Source organism: Copadichromis virginalis, linkage group LG9 (genome assembly GCF_057382275.1).
Source record: "Copadichromis virginalis isolate Kocher_CV1m ecotype Utaka linkage group LG9, C_Virginalis_male_GT1.1, whole genome shotgun sequence".
Lineage (NCBI taxonomy): Eukaryota > Metazoa > Chordata > Actinopteri > Cichliformes > Cichlidae > Copadichromis > Copadichromis virginalis.
Genome location: NC_140626.1, coordinates 13,740,804 through 13,746,741, shown reverse-complemented (window position 1 = coordinate 13,746,741; position 5,938 = coordinate 13,740,804). Strand labels below are relative to the sequence as shown.

At 42.1% G+C, this 5,938-nt stretch overlaps 1 protein-coding gene across 1 annotated transcript in view; it reads left to right on the top strand.

Moving 5' to 3' along the window:
* The first annotated feature begins 5,864 nt into the window (after positions 1–5,864).
* LOC146701561 (uncharacterized) overlaps positions 5,865–5,938 on the top strand; it is a 15,373-nt gene continuing 15,299 nt past the window's right edge. The window contains exon 1 of the mRNA XM_085467887.1: positions 5,865–5,938. This exon is cut by the window's right edge and continues 444 nt beyond it. The gene's annotated coding sequence lies outside the window, so the exon portion shown is untranslated.

Genomic DNA, 5,938 nt, shown 5'->3' with positions numbered 1-5,938 from the left:
GCTCCTAATTTATTCATTATTTATGGCTGTAGCACAGCAGCAGTTTCTTGATTAACACATGGAGGGCTCGGGATCTGATGGTAAATAATGTTTTGTGTCCTTGTACACATCATACAGCTCAGCTGTTCCACAGATGTCAGGTTTACACAGTGGGATGGTTTGTAAGAACGCAGCTCTCCTGTGGATAAATCCTTACTCTTAGCCTCAGGACCTCACACAGTCCCAGCAGATTCGGTCAGAAGATTTATCCCTTTTTCATTTCTATATGATTCTTCTTGCTTCTAAACAAAGATGATTATGATGATGAGTCATTTATGAAAAAAGAAGCAAAAAACAATATTGTTTTATGAGGATTTTTATGGCAGATTTTGTGCATCAACATTTTTGTAAATGAAAATGTTGAAAGGATGCAAAGGAGGAGGAGGGCACAAGAACTCAGCACGTGATACTGACTGGAAGCAACACAGCTGCTGTTGACAAAGCAGCAGAGTCAGATATGAATGTGTATTGAATTCATCGTGTAAATATACCAGATTTATCCACATTCGTCAGTTTTCACCCTTTTTTTTTACTTTCAGTAAGTTTACTTTTAGTTTATTTTTACTTTCTGAAGACGCAGGAGAATCTGTTTCATCATGATTGAGCATTTCATTAATGTTACACCCCAATGTTTTCATTTGAACCCCAAGTGTCATTGTCTTTGAAAAAGCACAGAGTATAATGCATCTATTTTGCAAAAATAAATAATTACATAAGTGTTTCAACACTTTCAAAGAGGTACCCTGTTTTTCCTTCGTCGTATCGTACAAATAGAGATAATATAATTATCTGAGGGACAATTGTCAATAAGCAGAGAAGTTATTAAAATATTAATGCAAGACATGGAAGCAGGTGGTGTTGTTCCTAAATTAGGAACAATATTTTAAAATTACTTCACAATTCTTCTTGCACTTCAGATTGTTACAAACTATCAGAATGTAAAGAAAGTCAGAAAATGGACAACCTCAGCTTATAAAACTGCTATTTCTTACGGAGCCCCGCAGGGGACATGGGAGAAAAAAAAATTAGGGAGGAAAAAAAAAAAATTAGGGAGAAAAAAATAAAAATTAAGACGGACTTTTGCGAGCTCTCGCAAAAGTATTGCGAGAGCTCGCAAAAGTTTTAGCCGCATTCTTCGGAGGCCGCCAGCTCGAAGCTGACCGGGAGGTCGAGGCACGATTTGCCGGGAAAGCGGTGTTCCTCCCGGCTGTAGTAGGTCTCGACCTCCCGTTAGCTTCGAGCTATTGGGTGTCAGATCTCCAAAAACGTCGGAGCACTTTTGCAAATATGTGAGTTCTTGTAAACCGAGCAGGTATCTGACGTTTACACAACTACATTCACGCCTCAAAATATCTTAAAAGTGTATTTTGTGACCCAGAAAGAGCATTATTACAACTAAGTAGCTGCCGCCATTGTTGGAATTCAACTTTCGCGAGAAAGTTTTGCGAGAGCTCGCAATACTTTTGCGAGCTCTCGCAATACTTTTGCGAGATCTCGCGAGATCTCGCAAAAGTCCGTCTTAATTTTTTTTTTTTCTCCCTAATTTTTTTTCTTCTCCCATGTCCCCTGGGGGGCTCCGTAATTTTTTAACCACAAACCACTGGATCAATTTCAAGGGTTTTGCACTTGATTTTTATTTTATCATAAAACACTGCAGAGATGCAAAGAAATAATCATTATAACAGTGTGCAACTGCTCCACATTATACTGTGTCCAAGCTTCAGACGTCTCTGAAGCGACACTTTAAGAAACTCCTGCATAACTTCGGGGTGCACAGTCCACATTGCACAGTGACAGCACAAAGACCCACACAGCTGGATTTGGATATTTAACATTCTTTCAGTAAAAATTAAATCCTGCATGAGTTCATGAATATCTGGCATTAATCAGATGAAAGCCTCTGCTGTAGCACCCTGTCATCCATTCATCCAAGAGATGTAACCAAGATACTGCCTCTATTAGATAATTATTAGATAATCATTTTTGAAAAATAATCTTTAACATCAGATTAATTTCAGATTTTTAATGTCAGATTTTACACGGTCAGGTATAGCAGAGTTTAACTCGGAAACTTAAACTTGAACTCAAAACGTATTTTAAATAAATTTCAAACGAGCCATCATGATAAAGGGAATGTGTGCAGTTTTGGTGCTCCGTAAGTTCTGTGCTGAACAGCGTGGCTGACTCTTCGTATCTACTATTGCCTCCACAGTCTGAGTCCACACAGGTAATGAGCCATTATGACCAATTATGGAGTCCCCTGCCAGCTCACGCTTTTTTTGAGATTATGTCAAAAGGTTTCTTTTGCCCTTTTGCAAAGTGGGTAGTGGGTTTTTCCCATTCTATGCAAGGCCACCCCTGGCAGGGCGAAGGACACTGTCTCAGCTGAAGTCTGGACATACACACACACACACAGACATATACACACATGCAGATGTACACTCATCCCCCCTCCCCCTCCAAACGCCTTCAACACTTATTCCCTTCCGATGCTGACGGTGAATCAAGGAGACCAGCGCATAGGCTGCAGGCCCGGATGTACTGCCTACACTGACTGTCTCTCACCCTTTACCCACTCCTGTTGCTTGTCACGTGTTTCTTTGGTGTATTAAGAGTTTTTTCATGTGCAGAGGTGTTTTTTTTTCTGTTCTTAAACTGATCTCCCTGTTCAAGCTCAGTCTGGGGGGAGTTATTTTTTTCTCCTTATCCTTCCTCGTGTGGTGCATCTTCCATTGTTATACCTCTCTGACCTGTCTTCACCGTGTGATGTTTTTGTGTAATGTATGTATGGTTGGAGGGTAAGATGGCGACGCCCTTGCAGGTCGGCAGCCATAACATGAAATTTCCCCTTGTGGGACTAATAAAGGTATATCAATCAATCAGTCAATCAATCAATCAACTAGGGAAGCAGATGCCATTTCGGTTGCCAAAGCAATATGTAAGAATATCATCCCAGAACACGGGATTCCGGAGACTATTTATAGTGATGATGGTCCACACTTTGTAAATGAAGTGATTGGATTAATGGCACAGCATCTAGGGATAACACTAAAACATCATTGTTCATATCAGCCACAGTGCAGGGTTGGTAGAGAGAACTAACGGCACAGTAAAGCTGTGAGCTTTGAGATTATATATGGTAGAGCATTTAGAGTTTTAGTCTTCTGTAGTGATGATAGAAACACAGAAGAGAGAGCACATTAGCAGATTGGATGCTCAAAATGTTTAAAAGTAAAGAAGTCATGAGAACAAATGATCTGCCAGATGATTCTGTTTCTCCTCAGGAGCAGAGTCTGAAGTCTGGAGATTGGATGTTGATAAGGCCATGGAGACGAAGTACTAAGTTCTTACTGCAGGTTTTCATAGAAAGTATAGAAAGTATCTTTGGGGACATCTCAGGCCCTCCAAGGTTTGGAGGCCTATCTCCACCCACCATTACGTCCCCTGCCGGTGGCGGACTCCCTCAGGTATCGGTGCGTTGGTGGTTCTTTGTGTCTGGGGATGGGCGTCCAGGTACACACCGGCTCACTCCTTGGTGGCCGCTTATCGAAACCTGGAGCCTGGGGCTCGCACGGGCCACTTCGGAGGTGGGGTGCCCCCGGCCTCTCGGCCTGGGGCTCGGTCACTCAGGCACAGCTGGCTGCCGGCGGAGCTCACGGGCGCGTCACTGCAACTCCCCCTGGCTTCTGCTCCGCGGCTGCTGAGTGAGCCCTCATCTGGGACTCTCCTCAGCTCTTACTGGGACAGTGGCGCGGCTGCCCCTCTGTGGGTCTTCCTTGGTCTCTTGTGTTCTGGGGGCCTCTGGATGTCTGGAGTTTTGATCTCCTCCATACCTGCTTCATACCATAGAGGACAGGGCTGTGGCTCCCCACACTCCCTAGCAGATCGTTACATGGAGAAACCTTTGGAATACAAGCATGCTGATCCACACAGGTGTACACATGGGTATTCACAGACACGGACTACAGCTTTCTTGGCTGCTGCCTCAAAGCACACTGTGCGCTGTCTATCTTGCGTGCTGCACAATATCGTTTATTATTTAGTAACTATTGATATCTACTGCTAGCTAGTTTATTGTGATGGTGCTGTTTTTTTTTATTATGTTGCTCTTTGCTGTTTGCTTTCTCTTCTGTTTTTTTTGTCCATACAGGTGACCCAGGAGTTTTGTTTGTTTTTTGTTTTGTTTTTTTTGTTTTTTTTCTCTCTTCCCCCCCTTCTCACCCTCTCTTCTCCCCTTTGGTTTTCTTTCTCTCCCTCTCTTTCTTTCATTCTTTCCCCCTGTCCTATCCCACAGTCATGTCTGTCTCGTTTGTAGCAACCGAAAATAAAATAAATTCATAATTATAATAAAGGTCAATCAAATGGACCAATATGGCAAGGCCATGATGATCCACTTGGTAAAATAAATCCGCTTGGCATCTTTCTTGGCCTCAAGACAACAATTCTGATGGCTATAGATCCAAACGGGACACAAAAAAAAGAAAAAAAAAGTATAGAGAATAACAACCTCCCTCCTACTCTTACTCAGGGTCTCATAACACTTTTTCCAAAGCCAAACAAAGACTTACTTCTTATTGATAATTGGAGACCCATCTGTCTGCTCAATAATGACTATGAGATTATGGCTTTAGTACTTGATAACAGAATTAAAGAGTTCTTGGACACAATTATCGATGAGACACAATCAGGCTTAATGAGAAATAGACACATTTCTAATAACATTAGACTGGTTTTGGATCTACTTGATTACTCTGATTTGGTATCTGACAATAGCTTCATTCTCTTCCTGGAGTTTTAAAAGGCCTTTGCAAGGGTGTAGATTTGGTTGTGGCATTGGTGGGGACGGATGATTCGACCATCGACCCCTGCCCCGTTTCTTATTTTTTCCTTTTTGTTTTTGCTTCTTGATAAAAAAAAAGGAGAAATATACTTGCCTGCATATGCTATTCTACATGCTTTTAAACTGTTTAAAATTACAGCTGTAAAAACTTGATTTTACAGTGTTTATTTATCGGATAAAATAACTTAAATGTCACCGTTATTATTGTCCGGCCGGAAACAGGCCGGGGGTGTCCAAATTCAGAGGCTGCGTCCACCTGAGAACCCGGCCTTTGTGGTCTAAGTGGGCCGGGTCCTCTGAAAGCCGGCTAGACCGGAAATGAGCGACTGTGAAATTGGACGGTCTAGCCTTCAGAATTACGTCACCTGCCGTCTGCTCCTTGCTGTCTAAAATATAACCGGACGCTGGTGTAGATGGTCGAATAAACTGCTGTTTTCACACAGCAGTTTATTCAGCTGTGTGAGAACCCTGGAGGAATTCTCCTGAGGGATTAATAAAGTTTTATTTAATCTAATTTAATCTAATAACTTTAATCTCAGCCAAAACCATTTACTCACCAACAAATAAAACACAGAAAAAGGCCAAACAATAACATGTTTAAGTTATTTGACGTTTACACAGCTACATTCTCGCCTGAAAATGTGTTAAAAGTTTATTTTGCGACCCAGAAAGAGTAATAAGAGTAATATTAAAACTAAGTAGCTGCAGTAATAGTAGCCATTGTTGGAAACTGGAATTGGCTGGGCCAGTCTGGGATATGGTTTTCAGTTTTGTTGTCCGGGTGGAAAATCGGGAGAATGGTCGCCCCGGGAGATTTTCGGGAGGGGCACTGAAATTCGGGATTCCCCGGAAAAATCGTGAGTGTTGGCATGTATGTCCTAGCATAGCCTGTAACGTTATTGTGACGGACACATTATATGAGTGAACTTGACTTTATGTGACTTACAGGTTTCTTTGAAAAACAATTTCTTATATCCAGGTTCTTCCTTTTTGCTGCCATCCTCCTCTGAGCCTCGCAGCGGAGGTTTGCAGCTGCTGAAACTAAACAGAGCTCCCTGA